This window comes from Diceros bicornis, chromosome X, assembly GCF_020826845.1.
Source record: "Diceros bicornis minor isolate mBicDic1 chromosome X, mDicBic1.mat.cur, whole genome shotgun sequence".
NCBI lineage: Eukaryota > Metazoa > Chordata > Mammalia > Perissodactyla > Rhinocerotidae > Diceros > Diceros bicornis.
The window spans coordinates 134,672,411-134,690,472 of record NC_080781.1 but is presented as its reverse complement, the minus strand read 5'-3'; positions in this window follow the sequence as shown (position 1 = coordinate 134,690,472).

Here is an 18,062-nt window from a genome sequence, read left to right as displayed (position 1 = left end):
GTTGGCTGCAATCATTTACTATGGAAGGGGCAGAGGACTTCGACTGTCTGATCTGCTCTGTACCCCTCCAAAGCTTCACGGAAGACAACTGCTCTGCTTGTAGGACTAGGACTTGATGCTATACAGGTAAGAGAACTCTTGGCTTCAGCCCTTGCTACTAGAGAGAAGCACTAGGAAGACACTGCATATGCTAAAGGCACAAGAGCAAGGATGTGAGCTGGGATTCATATTCTGGGAAAGGAGCTCTGTATTAAGTCTTGAGGCAAGTTGTCTTCCTAATCCCAAGGGGAACGCATACCTTCAGATGAGGTAGGAGATATGGTGGGGAGAGGGAACCTAAAGAGGACATCCTCTTTATATGATCCCCACACACAAGAGGAAAGATCCTTAGTGCATGACCTAGGAGGGCATGGGTGTGAATGGCTGCTGCTCCTATCCAGGCCTATGCCCAGATTTTGCCTGCTGGCCAGATAGGCCAGTTACACCAATGCCACACAATCCTGATTTGGGCCTGTGGTGGTTTTCTATTTCTTCTTGGCTGCCTAGCATCTTAACTTCCTTCCCAGGTTTGAGGAAGCTGAAAGCAACAGTTACTCACTTTCCTAGCTTCCTTTTGAAGCTAGGGCACAGTACAAGACTGAGGCTTAGAAAATTAGATCTTGGGTCTGTGCTAATGATGAAGAGAAAGCAGAGCCAACAATGAATCTTCTGCATCATCCCATTTCCTGGAGAAGCTATACCAGTGGTGCTGGAAGCCATCAATGGTGATATTAGTGGACAAACTACAAAGTCTACTGCTCAGTGGTGCCAAAGAAGTGTTCTCACAAGACTGATTCTGTACCATGATTTTGTCTGTGGATCTGGCCATATGGCCAACAAGCCCGATTCTCTAATCCTCCCAGCAATTCTGTGAGCGACTCAATATCCTTCCTATAAATTTATTTATCTAAAGGCCCAAATGTTGCACTCATCTTTCTGATTCTGTGTTCTTTCAGATCTTGCCCCCATTATCCTTAATATCTTATCAGATCTCTAATATTGTAAAGAGACTGTTTTGTGTGTGTGTGTGTGTGTGTGTGTGTGTGTGTGTGTGTGAGGAAGAATGGCTCTGAGCTAACATCCATTGTCAATCCTCCTCTTTTTGCTAAGGAAGATTAGCTCTGAGCTAACATCTATGCCCATCTTCCTCTATTTTGTGTATGGGATGCCACCACAGCACGGCTTGATGAGCAGTGCATAGGTCCGCACCCGACATCCAAACCTGCGAATCCCAGGCTGCCAAAGCAGAGCACGTGAACTTAACCACTATGCCACCGGGTCAGCCCATATTTTTTAATGTTTTAACTAGAATTGTTATTTCTCTTTAGTGGGAATGCTAATCCATTATTATCAAAAGTGGAAGCCTCAACTTTTCAACTCTGATTTCCCCATCATTGTCAGGCAGCCATGAGCTATGGATTCACCTAGCCTCTAGCACAGCCCTCATCACATTTCTTTTTCATTGTCCGTTTATCATTCTTTACTCTTCAAGTAAATGAACAGGGTCCAATTTACCTCTACATCCTCAGCACTTAGTGCAGTGCCTGGTTTACAACAAATACTTAGGAAATTCTGTTAGAATGAATGGAGTACTTAGGCTGTGGTTCTTAGAAGGGGGGAGATTTGTGTTGGCCCTCAAAGGAAGGTTGAGTTGTGGAGAGAATAGGAATGTTCTCAACAAGGATTTATAGGTCCTCTGTCAATCAGGGTTCTTAGTTGTAAGCAACAGAAACTAGCTCTGGATGATTTTCTGAAGAAAGAATTCATGAACTGGAAAATAAGTTAGAAGAAAATAAACAGAACATGCACAGAGAAATAATTGAACAGAAAGGGACACAGAAGGTAGAATGAGAAGATCTAACCTATGTGTAACTGTCATTCAAGGAGGAAAGAGGAAAGGAAAGAGAAAATGGGAGCAGAAGAAATATTTGAGGAGCTAGTAGCTAAGGACTTTCCAAAACTGATGAAAGGCATCAAACCACAGATTCAAGAGGACTAGAAACCTCATCAAGGATGAATTCAGAGAAAACCACACTGAGGCACATCACAGTAACATGGCTAAAATCAGAGACAAAGAGAGATATCAAACACAGCCAGAATTAAATTATATGATGTTTGGGATTTACTTTAAAATGATGTAATAGTACTAGAAGAAGAAGTTGATGGGGTTACAGATGAAAAGATATGGGCAACTTCTACTTCGAGAAGTGATGGAATAACTGGCACCAGAGTAGCCCTCCCATTATAAACAATCATAAAACTGGACAGAATATATGAGGCAATTGCTTTCAGGCATTAGGAATTAGGCATTAGACTTTAGGCAATAGCACAAGACTACCATCCTTGAGAGCAAGGGATGAGCTCTATAATTGCTCCAGTTCTCCACATGGGGAAATATTTCCCAACGGCAGGGAAGTGAGCTGGAATCCAAGCAGAGAATGGTGGTCCTGTTGAGGTAAGGAGGCAGAGATCATAGTTTGGGGAAGCTAAAATGGTTGTGATATTTGGGATAGGGTACTGGAAAGGAGAGAGCTACAAGTGAGATGAAGTACCAAAAGTCTGTGTATTAGTTTGCTAGAGCTGTCATAATAAACTACCACAAACTGAGTGGCTTAAACAAACTTATTGTTTCACAGTTCTGGAGTCTAGAAGCCCCAAATCAAGATCCTGGCAGGGTTGGTTCCTTCTGACGGCTGTGAGGCAAGGATCTGTTCTAGGCCTCTCTCCTCAGCTTGTAGATGGCCGTCTTCTCCTTACATCTCTTCATATCACCTTTCATCTATGGGTATCTCTGTGTCCAAATGTCCTCTTATTAAAGGACACCAATCATATTAGATTAGGACCCACCTTAATGACCTCACTTTAATTTGATTACTTCTGTAAAAGCCCTATCTCCAAATAAGGTCACACTCTGAGGTACTAGACTTCAACATATGAATTTGGAGGGAACATAATTCAACACATAAGAGTGCATGTGGGGCCCTCTTAAAGTCTTTGGCTGAGTCTGTGCTATAAATAGGCAGGGCAAGATATCATCTGTGATGTCAAGTATACAATAAAAAATTACTAAACATACAAGGAACCATGAAATTGTGAAATAAGCAGTCAACTGAAATCAACCCTGAGATGGTCCAAATGTTAGATTTAGCAAACAATGTAAAGCAATTATGAGAAAATATGTTCTAAGAATAAAAGGCAACTATGGTATTGATGAGTGAATAGATAGGGAATCTAAGCAGAGAATTGAAAGCTATCCAAAGAACCAAATGAAACCCTAGAACTGAAAAGGACAATAACTGAAATGAATAATTCACTAGATGGGCCTAATTGTAGTTTGAAAAAGGCAGAAGACAGGCTCACTAACTTTGAAGAAAAATTAATAGAATTTATCCAATGTGAAGAACAGAGAGAAAAAAACTTTTTAAATGAGCAGAACCTCAGGGACCTGTGGGACATGAAATAATATAATATGCATGCAATTTTAGTCTCAGAAGGAGAAGAGAGAATGAGGCAGAAAAAATATGTTAGGAAATAATGGCCAAAATTTTCCTAAAATTTGATGAAAATTATAACTTATAGGACCAAGGAGCTCAGTGAACATCAAGCAGAATAAATACCATGAAAACTATGCCTGCTACATCATAGTCAAACCATTCAAAACCAAAGGTAAGACAAAACCTTAAAAGAAGTCAGAAGAAAAAATATACATTACTACAAGGGAACAATAATAGAAATAGTGCTGGAGCAATCGAATACCCATAGGCAAAAAAAAAAAAATCACCACATGGATCCCTCATGTTGCCCTATTATAGCCACATCCGCTTCCCTCCTCCCACCCCTCCTTAACCCTGGTAACTACAAATCTATTCTCTATTTCTATAATTTTGTCATTTCAATAATGTTATATAAATGCAATCATACATATAAAAAAAGCCAATCATAAGTAAGATTGGCAATTTCCACTTAGCACAATTCTTTGGAGATTCATTCAGGTTGTTGCATGCATTGATAGTTCTTTCCTTTCATTGCTCAACAGTATTTCATGGTATGGATGTATCACAGTTTTTTTAACCATTCACTTGTTGAAGGACATTTGGAGCATTTCCAATTTTAGGCTATTATGAATAAAGCTGCTATAACATTTGTGTACACGTTTTGTGTAGGCGTAACTTTTTATTTCTCTGGGATAAATGCCAAGAGTGCTATTGCTAGGTTATATGGTAGTTGCATGTTTAGCTTTTTAGGAAACTGCCAAACTATTTCCAGAATGTCTCTACCATTTTACATTCCCACCAACAACATATGAGTGATCCAGTTTCTCTGCATCCTTCTCAGCATTGGTGTTGTCACAATTTTTTATTTTAACTTTTCTGACAGGTTTAAAACAATATCTCACTATGGTTTTAATTTGCATTTCCCTGATGGCTAATGATAGTGAACACCTATTTTGATTCTTGTATATTGTCTGAGTGTATCTTTTTGTATAGTTTTTTAGTGGTTGCTCTAGGTATTACTATATATATATATATATATATGTAATATAAATATGTAAATTATATATGTACACATATATATGTAAAATTTATCAGAGTCTACAGGTGTCAATATTTACCAGTTTGAGTGAAGAGTAGAAACCTTACTTCCCTTTATACCCCTTTACCTTCCCCCATTTATAATGTCTTAAATATTTCCTCCACATACATTTAGAGCCACATTAGACTGTTAACAATGGTTGATTTAACTATAAATCATAATTTAGAAAACTCAAGAGAAGGTAAACCTATTATATTTATCCATACTTTTGCTCTTTCCATTGTGCTTTCTTCCTCACTGAATGTCCAAGATTCCTTCTTTCATCATTTCCTTTCTGTTTAGAAAACTTCATTTAGCCACTCTTTTAGTATAGGTCTGCTGGTGACAAAATTAGTTTTCCTTCATCTGAGAATGTCTTGATTTCCCCCTTCATTCCTGAAGGAGAATTTTGCTGGATATAGGATTTGGGGTTGGCAGTTGCTCAGTTGTTGTTGTGGTTGTTTTTCAGCACTTGAAAAGTGTTGTGCAATTTCCTTCTGGCCTCCATGGCTTCTTATGAGAAATCTGTTGTCAATCAAATTGTTTTCCCCCTATAGTTAGTAATTTCTCTCTTGCTGCATTCAAGATGTTTTCTTTGTCCTCTAGTTTTCAGAAGTTTAATTATGATATGTCTTGGCGTAGATTTCTTTGGGTTTATACTGTTTGGGTTTTGTGTAACTTCTTGGTAGATTTATGCTTTTTGCCAAATTTGAGAAGTTTCCAGCTCTTATTTTTTCAAGTAGTTTTTCAGCCCACCCTCTCTTCTCTCTCCTTCTGGCATTCCTGTGAGACAAATATTAGATCTTTTGTCATAGGCTCACAGGTCTTTGAAGCTCTGCTAATTTCTTTCAGTCTATTTTTTTTCTGTTGCTCAGATTGGATAATATCTATTGTATCTTCAAGTTCACAGATTCTTTCCTCTGTCCCCTCCATTCTCCTGTTAGTCCCATCCATTGAGCTCTTTATTTTGGTTATTGCATTTTTTTAGTTCTAAAATATCCATTTGGTTCTTCTTGATATCTTCTAGTTTTGGCATCAATTGATTGTCTTTTTCATTCAGTTTGAGATCTTCCTGGTCCTTGGTATGATAAATGTTTTTTGATTAAAATCTGGACATCTTGGATAGTATGTTATCAGACTCTGGATCTTATTAAGACCTGTTTTATCTGGTTTATTCTGACATCAATGTAGCAGGGGAAGAGGGGATGAAGTGCCACCTCTTTACTGCCAGATGAGGTAAAAGTCTAGTTTCCCTATTCAGTATCTGTTGATATCCAAGGTAGGAGCCTCCTTGTTCTTGCTGGGCAGAGGTGGGAGTTCCAGCTCCCCACCAGGCTTCCACTGATATCTCTGTGGTTGGAAGGTGTAGTAGTGCTTTGTTATTACTCCCTAAGTGGCCTCTACTGACACCACAGAGGGGTGTGGTAGCTGTGTTACCACTGGGTGGTGGTGAATGTCCTGAATCTTTACTAGACCTCGTAGGCGACAGCAGGGAGCCTGTGGGGTGCCTCATTACTTCCTCATGGATTGGAAGTTCAGGATCCCCAGGTGGTCTCCACTGACACAACAGTGGGAGGAGGAGTCTTGCTACTGGCTGGAGTAAATGAAAGTCCCAGCTCCCCACTCAGCCTTCTCTGAGCCTCATTAGAGCCTGGCAAGGTGGAAATCTAGACTCCCCACTTGGCCTTTGATGATGTGAGTATGGGTGGGGCTACATATTTTTTTCCTGTGATATTTGGCTAGAGTAGAACAGGCATTGTCTAAAAGTTTTCTGTCTTGCTAGGCTGCCCCCAGATTGGATTGTTCTGTATTTTGATTGTGGTGGTTACACCAATCTATCTTTGTGTTAAAATTCACAGAACTATATACAAAAATGTCAATTTACAAATAATTTTTTTTAAATGAAGAGCAAAATTCTAGGAGTTACACTGACAGACTTTTAAAGACTCACTATAAAGATTGAATAATCAGGAAAATATGGTATTGGTGTAAGGATAGACAAATAGATCAATGGAAAGAATACAAAGTCCAGAAATAGCCTCACACACATTTGGCCAACTGATTTTCAACAAAGATGTCAAGGTAATCCAATGGATGATAGCACAGACTTTTAAAAAAAATGTTGTGATTACAACTGAATAGTCATATAGGGAAAAATGTACCTCAACCCTTATCATGCACCATATACAAAAATTAACTTGAAATGTATCATAAATCTAATCATAAAAGCTAAAACTAAAAATTTTAGAAGAGAAAATAGGAAAAATATTTGCAAATTTGGCATAGGCAAACTTTTTCTTGATAGGACACTAAACGGATGAACCATACAAGAAAAAAATGATACACTGGATTTTATAAAATTTTGTTCTGTGAGAGAAACACTGAGAAAATTAAATGATAAATTTGCAAACCATATATATGAAAAAGGACTTATATCTAGAATATATAAATTACACTTACAATTTAATAACAAGACAAGCACTCCAATTTAAAAATGGGCAAACAATTTAGACACTTCACAAGAGAAGAAATATGAATGGCTAACAAGCACATGAAAATATACTCACCATCATTTTTCATCAGGGAAATGCAAATTAAAACACAAAAATATCACTTAATGTCCACTTGAATGGCAAAAATTAAAAAGCTGCCATTTTGCATGATCACTTTGGAAAACCCTTTGGCAGTTTCTTATAAAGTTTAACATACACTAACCATACCACCTAGCAATTCCATTGCTAAATATTAGCAAAAATTGGAAACAATCCAAATGCCATCACAGGTGAGTGGATAAACAATTTGTAGTATATCCACAGTATGGAATACTACACAGCATTGGAAAAAACAAACTACTGATACACACAACAATGTGAATGAGCTCAAAAAACTGTGATGAGCGAAAGAATCCCAGAACAAAAGAGTACATACTGTATTATTCCATTTATATGAAATTGTACAAAAGGCAAGACTTATCTATAGTGACAGAAAGCAGATCAGTGCTTGCGTGGGGCTGAGGCGGGAAGGGTTTGACTGCAAAAGGGCACGAGGGAGCTTTTTGAGGTAATGGAAATGTTCTATATCAACAGCATGTATCAATCTTGCAAACAATAGAAGGAAGCCATGCATAAAACAGTACATATTGCATGATTTCATTTATATTAAGTTCAAAAAACAGGCACAGCTAAAGTATAGTGCTTAGGGATCCACACGTAAGTGGTAAAACTAAGAGGATAAGAACGGAAGTGATTGCTGGAAAAGCCATGCTAGTGGTTTCCTATAGTAGGGAGTGGGAGTGTAGTGCTTGGGAAGGGATATGTGCATAGTGCCTGGGGTGCTAGCAATGTTATCTTCCTGATCTGGATGGTGGTTACATGAGTGTTTGCTTTATAGCAATTTGTTCATCTGTAATGTTTTTGCTATGTACCTTTTTGTTTGTATGTTATATTTTACAACTAAAGACATTAAAATAAAAAGAACAAAAATGGTAACTGAAAGGCAAGCTGAGGCTAGTACAAGGGAATGAGGCCAAGAGAGTTGAGAGCGACACAAAGCAAGCAGCAAGGGATGTAGGATTGGACATGTAAAGTATTTCTAGGGCAACCCATGAACTTGATGGGGGCAAGTACATGCCATGCTGGACAATGCATCTTTTTAGCTGCTGTTCCAGTATACCCAGAATAGGGATGGGCATACGGTATACCCATCTGAGTCTTCTTGATACACTGGTGGTATTAGGGTATGCCATTAAGACATGTCCAAATCAGAGCATATTCTCCAGGGGCCACCTATCAAAAAGCATCAGACTTCAAGGTAAGAAACCTTGGTTAAGGCACCAGCAATGTTACCTCTAGCTATATGACCTTGGACAGGTCACTTCATCTCAGCATTAGTTTCCTTATTACTGGCCCTGGCTATGAGGGGCAATGAGAGACAGAATGTATGTATCTAATATCTATATATGTTTCTGCATCCAAACCCAGCCTTTAAGAAGGGCCAGTGCAGTCAAGTCTTGAAGTGGAAATACCAAAGGCCTCAACTTAAGGCATCCAATTGTCCCCCCCACATTTGGTCACCTCTGTGTTTAATTGGCTCTGAGTGTGAATCTGCATGGCAATATAAGGGGCTGTGTGCCAGCTATTCCAAGCTGAATATCTGAAAAGGTGCCAGTTATGAAAGGGGTAGCAGGAATGAGGAAGTGGGAAGATATGAAAGCCAAATGCTTTGAACCTCTGCTAATTTCACTTTGAACCTTCTGCTAATTTGGGGGGCGAAGGAGAAGGCTGTGTGCTGAGGGTAGGCACATTTCAGAAAGGGGTCCACCCCTGTGGAAGGCAGCTCAGTCAATGGAAGCAGGGGCCCTGGGGCTGTTCCTACCCTTTAACCCAATAATTGCCCCTCCTGAGATTTTATTCCTCAGGGAGCATTTCAGCAGAATTGCGAAGATACATGCCTTGCATCTCGATGTGTAATTACCCATGTGTCAGGCTTGGAAGTGGGGGGAAGTGGTGCAAGGCTGATATTTGCAAGGCCAAGCAGAACATCAGCATCAAAGGTGGGTGCATGAGCTTGGGGTCACCACTGCTGCCTCCAAAAACTGTTGTGTCACATACTCTGCTATCTCTGAGCTAAAGGGGATCTTGTCTGGTAATGGGGGTTGGGGAACTCTCTGCCTACTGGTGCCCTGAGAAGACCAACCGACATTCGAGCTTGGAACTTGGGACAAGCTTCTTTCTCCTGTTTGGGGAAGAGCGCCCACTTCCTTTTGTTCATGTGAGAGAAAGGTTCTGGATTCATCCCTGTTCATTGATAGGCAGGAACAACTTGTAAATTAAAGATTTAAGATGAGGGCTGGCTGGCGATATAGGAATGGCAACAATGGACCAGATGCTACAGCCTTATCCATTTCAAAGGTTCATGAATAGCAAGCTGTACCATGGAAGGATCCAGGCTTCTTTTTAATAACATCTCATGGTCCTGATCATGCATCAAATAGCACCAGCACCTGTTTTCTTCATGTCCTCGTTCCCCATATATGTACTTTTATTCTCAAGTAGATGTGGGAATTTGCTGCAAATAGAATTAGTTTTGGAGAGAAATTATGTGCTGATTCTTCCAAAACACACATACACACACACACACACACACACACACACACACAATTCCATTTGGAAATGTGAAAACAATATAACAATGATCAAGACACTTTTGAAAAAGAAATCACCAAGTCCCATCACCGTAACACAGCTTTTTATATTTGGACATACACTGAACAGAAAGAGTTTGTAAGTTGCAAGATCACAATTTAAACACAATGGCGCCTCTTCCTTTACGAAACTTCTGTTCCATGTATTCCTCAGGCTGCTGCAGGTTTCAGAATGAGCATATTAAATGGCCTCATAATATGCAATGGAATGGATATGCCATAATTTAATTAACCACCCTTACTGCTGGGCAATTCATTTGTTCCCAGTGTTATATTAGTACAGCCAATCTCGCAATGAACATCTTCATGCATGTATCTTTGCAATTCTGTTGAAATGCTTCCTGAGGAATAAAATTTCAGGAGGGGCAATTATTAGGTCAAAGGGTAGGAACAGCACCAGGGCCCCTGCTTCAGTTGGCTGAGCTGCCTTCCACAGGGGTGGGCCCCTTTCTGAAATGTGCATACCCTCAGCACTCCATAGCCTTCTCCTTCAGCCCTCCAAAGCTGTTCCACACACTCTTGGTGCCTTGGTTACTGCCTGTTGTGTGGGGATCAACTTCCATTTGCTCTCTGGGTGCCCTGCACCATGGTTTCAAAACAATGCAAACTTGTTTGGAGAAACAGACCGAGCCGATATGGAATATGCTCTGAGCTCCAACAGCTGAGAGTCCACAGTAATTATCTTTGGGGGATGTCAGGCTTGGGAAGTAAGGAGCATATGCGCTTGTTTCTCTGACCCTACATAGCAGAGATCTTTCCCCCACACCGTTGACAAGAGAACCACAATGCTCTGACACAGGCAGCCTTCCACTGACTACCAGGCTCCCCACAGCACCCACCACGTGCCAGGTCCTGCCATGAACCAGACACAGCCCTTGCCCTCAAAGAGCCCACCATCTCTGGTAGAGCCAAATGAGTAAACAACTAACAGGGATGCAATGTGGTGTCATGGTCAAGAGCAGGTTCATTGCAAACCAGGCTGACTTGGGTTGGGATCCCAGCTTTGCTATCTCCTTGCTGCGTGGCCTTGAGCAAGTTAATTTATATCTTTTTTTTGCCTTGTTTTCACCACCTACAAAGTAGACATAATATTAATACCAACCCCTGTTGGGTTATTATGAGGAGTTAATGAGCCAGTGCATGGAAAGCATGCAGCACAGTGCCAGGCATGTAGTAAAGTAAGTGTTCAATAAATCTCAGCTACTAGTAGAGGGATCGTATTACTAAAACAAGGTAGAAAGTGAAATATTTCCTAAGAGGGACTCTGATAGAGTAAACAAAACCCCAGTCTTCCTGCCTAGTGGATTGGGAAATGCTTTTTATAGTGAGAGGTGCTGGGAGACACCAGCAGGCAAGAGGATCCAGTCTCTCCTACCAGCCCCAGGATAGAAAGATCTGTTGGTGAACCCCAGTGAGCAGCCTTAAAGTGGTTGGAGAGGAGAGGGCCTCAGTGACTTGCAGCTGCCTGAAAAACCATTCGCAGAAGCTTCCGCTTTCTCTGCCTGCATTATTTCTACCAGGAGAAGAAAGTAATGTGGCCCAGCTGACCAGTTTTTCCCAAGTGCTAAATTGGCCTTCTTGATTAGAAAAACATAGTCCTGGAATGACAGCCTTGCCAGCAATCAGTGCTAATGCAAGGCCCAGCTGAGGAATACAGCAGGCCAGGCCCCACGCCCAGTGCCACGAAGCCTTCTGCCTTGTCCAGGACATGGTCCAGAGATATAAAAGAGCTGATTTAATAGCAGAACTACTTAGAGTCGACATTTACAAGTGCCAGTAGTGCCTTATGTGCAATGAAAGGAACATGAGTGGGGCAGCCTCTCTTTCTGCCACCCCTAGCGTCCCCAGGTAAACTTTCCCAGAGGAAAGTCAATTGAGAATGGCTTTGAACTGACATGGCCGGCAGCACAGGCACATAGATCACAGATGTACCCATCACTACTGTGGTTAGCGGGCTCTCCCCATCAAGCCTTGTACTCATTTCTTTCTGGGAACAGTCTGCTCTCCTCTTGTGGCTGGGAATCTATTGTCTGCATCCTAACTAGTCATGCTTTCAATCCAATTTACCCATTTCTTATTGCACCCACTGTTTAACGCCTGTTGTCTGAACACCTACTGTGGCAGATGCAGACCTGAGACAGATGTTGTCTTCTTCCCTCAAACAGTAACTTCAGCAGAATCACCACCTATTAGAGCAATGCAGGCCCTGGGTAATCATCTACTTCAGCGTTTCCCAACGCATGTGCCCCAAAGCATGTGGAAAGATGTTGCTTCCACAAGATTCTAATAGATGCTCAGCTCCAAAAGGGTTATGTGGTGACAAAAATTTGAGTAAAGCTGAGTGGAGGAAAGCTAGCTTTCTTGGTTGCCAGACTTCCCAGAGCCTGTGCCATGCCAAGGTGCATCGTGACTCTCCAATAAGGGCTAGAGAAGGCAGCATTCCCCAAACATACCAAACTCCAGACCCATGTGGAAAAAGCATCTCATGAGACTAGCAGCCAAGACAACACTTGTTGGGAAACACAGAACTATTCCAACCCCCTTATTTTTTAGATAAGGAGACTGAGATCCAGAGAAGGAAAAGGATTTGGCTGAGCTCATCCAGGAATTCTGTGGCAGGGTCACACTAAATCAGCTTATAGCACCTTCAAAAGGGCTGTCTCTAAAATCCCCAGTTTTTGAGACTGGGGAGCCATTAGAGGATTTTAAGCATGAGGGTGATCTGGTTGAATTAGCCTTTTAGGTAAATCACTCTGGCTGATATATAAAGGAGGATTTAGAGGGAGCCAGTGAGAGGGCAATTAGAGTAATACAGGTGAGAAATGATAAAGACCTAAATTAGAGCAGCAGTGGGAGTGCTTTTGAGGAGGAGATACATTCTAGAAATAGTTAGGAGATAAATTGGCAGGACTTGGTGGCTGATTAGGTGGGGCAGTGGGCGGAGTTAAGGGTGATGCTGAGAAATCTGGCCTGGGTGACTGGGTGGATGCTGGTGCCATGTGCTGGAGAAAGAGATGGTTGGATGGGGTTAGAGGGTGTTGAAGACTTCCATTCCAGTGGCTGAAGAATGTTCAGTGTAGATATATAATAAGGATTTGGCTTTATGGGGAGAAGTTCAGGCTAGACACCAAGATCATGGAGATAACTGCATATAGATGGAAGTTAAAGCACAAGAATAGAAGAAATGGCCCAGAAAGAACCTGTAGAGGGGGTAAAAGCAATGGGCTGGGTATCAGTTCTGGCCTCTGAAGAGCTCACCACCTAAACCTTACCCTTCCTTTGAGGTTCCCTTCAACTAGCACCTCCTCCAGGCAAGGAATGCTGCCAGAAGAGAAATACAAGGTGTTGAGTGGATATGAAAAGACAATTCCCATCCAATCGTCAGGATTAAATGTCTTGTGATGGCACACTGGATTGTGAGGGGGGCTGAGGTAACTGGTAGGAAGAAGAGACGTTCCCCAGGTGGATGTGTGTGCTTGTTCCTTTTCTCCCTGGAGTCTAGTTATACGTACATGACTTATCTCCTCAGTAGACAGTACACTTGCTCCTGGAGGGCAGAGGGTTCTAAATTCTCAGAAGTCCCCAGGGGACCTGAAGAGCCTGGCATATGGTACTCAATATGAATTTGTTGAAACCTGAATGGGAGTGGAGGTAGGGAAGGGATCCCTGGCCAAAGAAAGAGTGTGAGCAAGTGGCCCATGAGTGTGAAACTGCTGGAAATACAGAATGATTGAGTGTGGCCCATGCACAGGGTGCATTAGTGTTGGAGGAAAGGGAAACATGGGAGACTAGAGAGATGGACTGGGGCCAGGTGCTGTGGACTTAAATGCCACTTCATAGGAGCTGGATACCTCTAAGTGCCATGGAAAGCTGGATGGGTGCCAAAGCTAGGGTGGGTCTGAGCAGAGCTGGAGCTTCCTCACAGAAGCTCTTGTTGCTTTCCAATTCACTGTCAGGAAAGCAGTGCTGAGGTCTTCGTCATCTCCTCCCAGCTTGCCCTTACTGGATGCTGCCTACAGTGTCCAATTAAGTCACCAGGAGCAAATTCACTATCAGTTGCAGAAGCCAAACCACCCCTTCCATTTCATTACTCCTGTATCAAAGAGAGAAAGAGGTAGGTCTAAGGTCTGAGGTACCATGAACTCTCAGGCAGGTCTATGAGAAGGGAACCTAGTGAGGAACCCAGTCTCGTTAGGCCATATACAAAGGTTTGAGTTTGCCACTCCACCTACTCTTTGTGGCTCCTGCCCACCATAGGGGAGAAATACAGGTATACCTTGTTTTTATGTGCTTCACTTTATTGCGCTTTGGAGATATTGCGGTTTTTACAAATAAAGGTTTGTGGCAACCCGGCATCGAGCAAGTCATTTGGCGCCATTTCTCCAACAGCATTTGCTCGCTTCATGTCTCTGTGTCACATTTTGGTAATTCTCACAATATTTCAAACTTTTTCATTATTATTATATATTTTATTATATTTTTCATTATATTGTTATAGTGCTCTGTGATCTTTGATGTTACTGTCGTAACTGTTTTTGGGGGCCACAAACCATGCCCATATAAGATGACAAACTTAATCGATAAATGTTGTGTGTGTTCTGATTGCTCCACTGACTGGCTATTCCCCTGTCTCTCTCCCTCTCCTGGGCTTCCCTATTTCCTGAGACAAGCAATATTGAAACAAGGACAATTAATAATCCCACAACGGCCTCTAAATGTTCAAGTGAAAGGAAGAGTTGCATGTCTCTCACTTTATATTAAAAGCTAGACACAATTAAGCTTAGTGAGGAAGGCATGTCAAAAGTTGAGACAGGCCAAAAGCTAGGCCTCTTTCACCAAACAGTTAGCCAAGCTGTGAATGCAAAGGAAAAGTTCTTGAAGGAATTTAAAAGTGCTACTCCAGTGAGCACACGAATGATAAGAAAGCAAAACAGACTTATTGATGATATGGAGAAAGTTTTAGTTGTCTGGATAGAAGATCAAACCAGCAACAACATTCCCTTAAGCCAAAGCCTAATCCAGAGCAAGGCCCTAACTCTCTTCAATTCTGTGAAGGCTGAAAGAGGTGAGGACACCGCAGAAGAAAAATCTGAAGCTAGCAGAGGTTGGTTCATGAGGTCTAAGGAAAGAAGCCATCTCCATAACATAAAAGTGCAAGGTGAAGTAGCAAGTGCTGATGTAGAAGCTGCAGCAAGTTATCAAGAAGATCTAAGTAAGATAATTAATGAAGGCGTTTACACTAAACAGCAGATTCTCCATGTAGATGAATTAGCCTTATATTGGAAGGAGATGACATCTAGGACCTTCATAGCTTGAGAGGAGAAGTCAATGCCTGGCTTCAAAGCTTCGAAGGACAGGCTGACACTCTTGTTGTGAGCTAATGCAGCTGGTGACTTTAAGTTGAAGGCAATGATCATTTACCATTCTGAAAATCCTAGGGCTGTTAAGAATTACTGCTCTGCTTGTGTTCTATAAATGGAACAATAAAGCCTGGATGACAGCAAATCTGTTTACAACATGGTTTACTGAATATTTTAAGCCCACTGTTGAGACCTACTGCTCAGACAAAAAGATTCTTCTCAAAATATTACTGCTTATTGACAAGGTACCTGTTCAGTCAAGAGCTCTGATGGACATGTACAACAAGATTAATGTCATTTTCGTGCCTGCTAACACAACATCCATTCTGCAGCCCTTGGATCAAGGAGTAATTTTGACTTTCAAGTCTTATTATTTAAGAAATACATTTTGTAAACCTATAGCTGCCATAGATAGCGATTCCTCTGATGGATCTGGGCAAAGTAAATTGAAAACCTTCTATAAAGGATTCATCATTTTGGATGCCATTAAGAACATTTGTGATTCATGGGAAGAGGTCAAATATCAACATTAATAGGATTTTGGAAGAAGTTGATTCTAACTCTCATGGATGACTTTGAGGGGTCAAGACTTCAGCGGAGGAAGTAACTGCAGATGTGGTAGAAATAGCAAGAGAACTAGAAGTAGAAATGGAGCCTGAAAATGTGACAGAATTGCTGCAATCTCATGATAAAACATTAATGGATGAGGAACTGCTTCTTATGGATGAGCAAAGAAAGTGTATTTTTGAGATGGAATCTACTTCTAGTGAAGATTCTGTGAAGATTGTTGAAACGACAACAAAGGATTTAGAATATTACATAAAATTAGTTGATAAAGCAGTGGTGGGGTTTGAGAGGATTGACTCCAATTTTGAAAGAAGTTCTACTGTGGGTAAAATGCTATCAAACAGCACCACATACTACAGAGAAAAAATTCATGAAAGGAAAAGTCAATCAACACAGCAAACTTCATTGTTGTCTTATTTTAAGAAATTGCCGCAGCCACTCCAACCTTCAGCAACCACCATCCTCACCAGTTAGCAGCCATCAACATCAAGGCAAGACCATCCACCAGCAAAAAGATTACAACTCACTGAAGACTCAGATGATTGCTAGCATTTTTAGCAATAAAGTATTTTTAAATTAAAGTATATACATTGTTTTTTTAGACATAATGCTATTGCACACTTAATACACTACAGTACAGTGTAAACATAACTTTATATGCACTGGGAAACCAAAAAATTCATGCGATTCATTTTATTGTGATATTTGCTTTATTGCAGTGGTCTGGAATTGAATCTACAATATCTCCGAGGTAGGCCTGTAGCTTGCAGCTTGAGGCCAGCCAGTCTAATTGCCTGCTAACACAAATGAAACAAAAACAAAAAATCAACATTCATCATAAGAACAGAAAAGAAGCAGAATCTCCACACACAAGAAGAACCAGAAAAATGTAAGAAAAACTCAAGAGAAAAGGCAATCAACTGAGATGACCTAGATGTTGGAATTAGCATACAAAGGTTTTAAAAGCAGCTATTACAGCTATGCTAAAGGACATAAAGGGAAATATTCTTGTAAGAAATGAAAAGACAGTAAATATCAGCAAAGAAATAAAAATTATAATAAAGAATCAAATGGAAGTTTTAGAAAATTTCAGCACATACAATATCCGAAATAAAAATTTACTGAGTAAGCTTAACAACAGAATGGAAATGACAGAAGAGTGAGAAAAAATGAAGATAGGTTAATAGAAATTGTCCATTCTGAAGAACAGAGAGAAAAACTTAAAGAAAAAAACCCAGGGCCTTAGGGACCTATGGGACATTGTAAAATATCTAAAATATATATAGTTGGAGTCCCAGAAGGAGAGGAGAGAGAATGAACCAGGAAAAATATTTATTTGAAAATATAATGAAAGCAAATTTCCCTAATTTTGTGAAAGACATAAAGTCACAGATTCAAGAAGCTCAGTTAATCTCAAGCAAGATGAACACAAAGAAAATCACACCTACCACATCACAGTCAAACTGCTAAAAATCAAAGATAAAGATAAAATCTTAAAGCAGCTAGAGGAAAATGACAAACAAAGGAACCACAATTCAAATGACTGCTCACTACACATCAAATAAAACGGAGGCTTAAAGACAGGGGAACAATATTTTTAAAGTGCTGAAAGAAAACAACCAAAAATTCTACATGCAGCAAAAATCAAGAATGAAGGTGAAATAAAGATTTTTTTTAGATAAAAGATAACTAACAGATTTAATCCCCAGCAGATTTGCATTATAAGAAATGCTGAAGGAAATTCTTCAGGCCAAAGGGAAATGATGCCAGATGGAAACTTGGATCTACAGAAGAAATGAAGAGCATTGAAAATGGTAAATATATGAGTAAATATAAAAAATGATTTTTCTTCCTGATTTCTTAAAAATACATACAATTGTTTAAAGCAAAAGTTATAACATTGTATTGTAGAGTGTATAATGACAGTAAGAGGTAATACATATGACAATTATAGCATAAAAATTGGAAAAGTGTGGACATATATAGTTGCAAGTTTTCCACATTTGACATAAAGTGGTACAATATCATCTCTAAGTAGATTGTGAAAAGTTATGAAGGTATATAGTAATTCCTAGAACAACACTTAAAAAGATGTAAAGAGGTATAGCTAAAAATCAAACAAACAAAATAGAAATCTATAATATATCCAAAGAATCCAACAGAAGGCAGAAAAGGAAAAACATAGCAGCAAACAGAAAGGGGAAATAGAAAACAAATAGTAAAAAAAAAAAGGACGTAAATGTAAACTTATCAATAATTATGTTAAATATTGTTATGAGCTTAATTGTATCCCCCCCAACTCATATGATGAAGCCCTAACT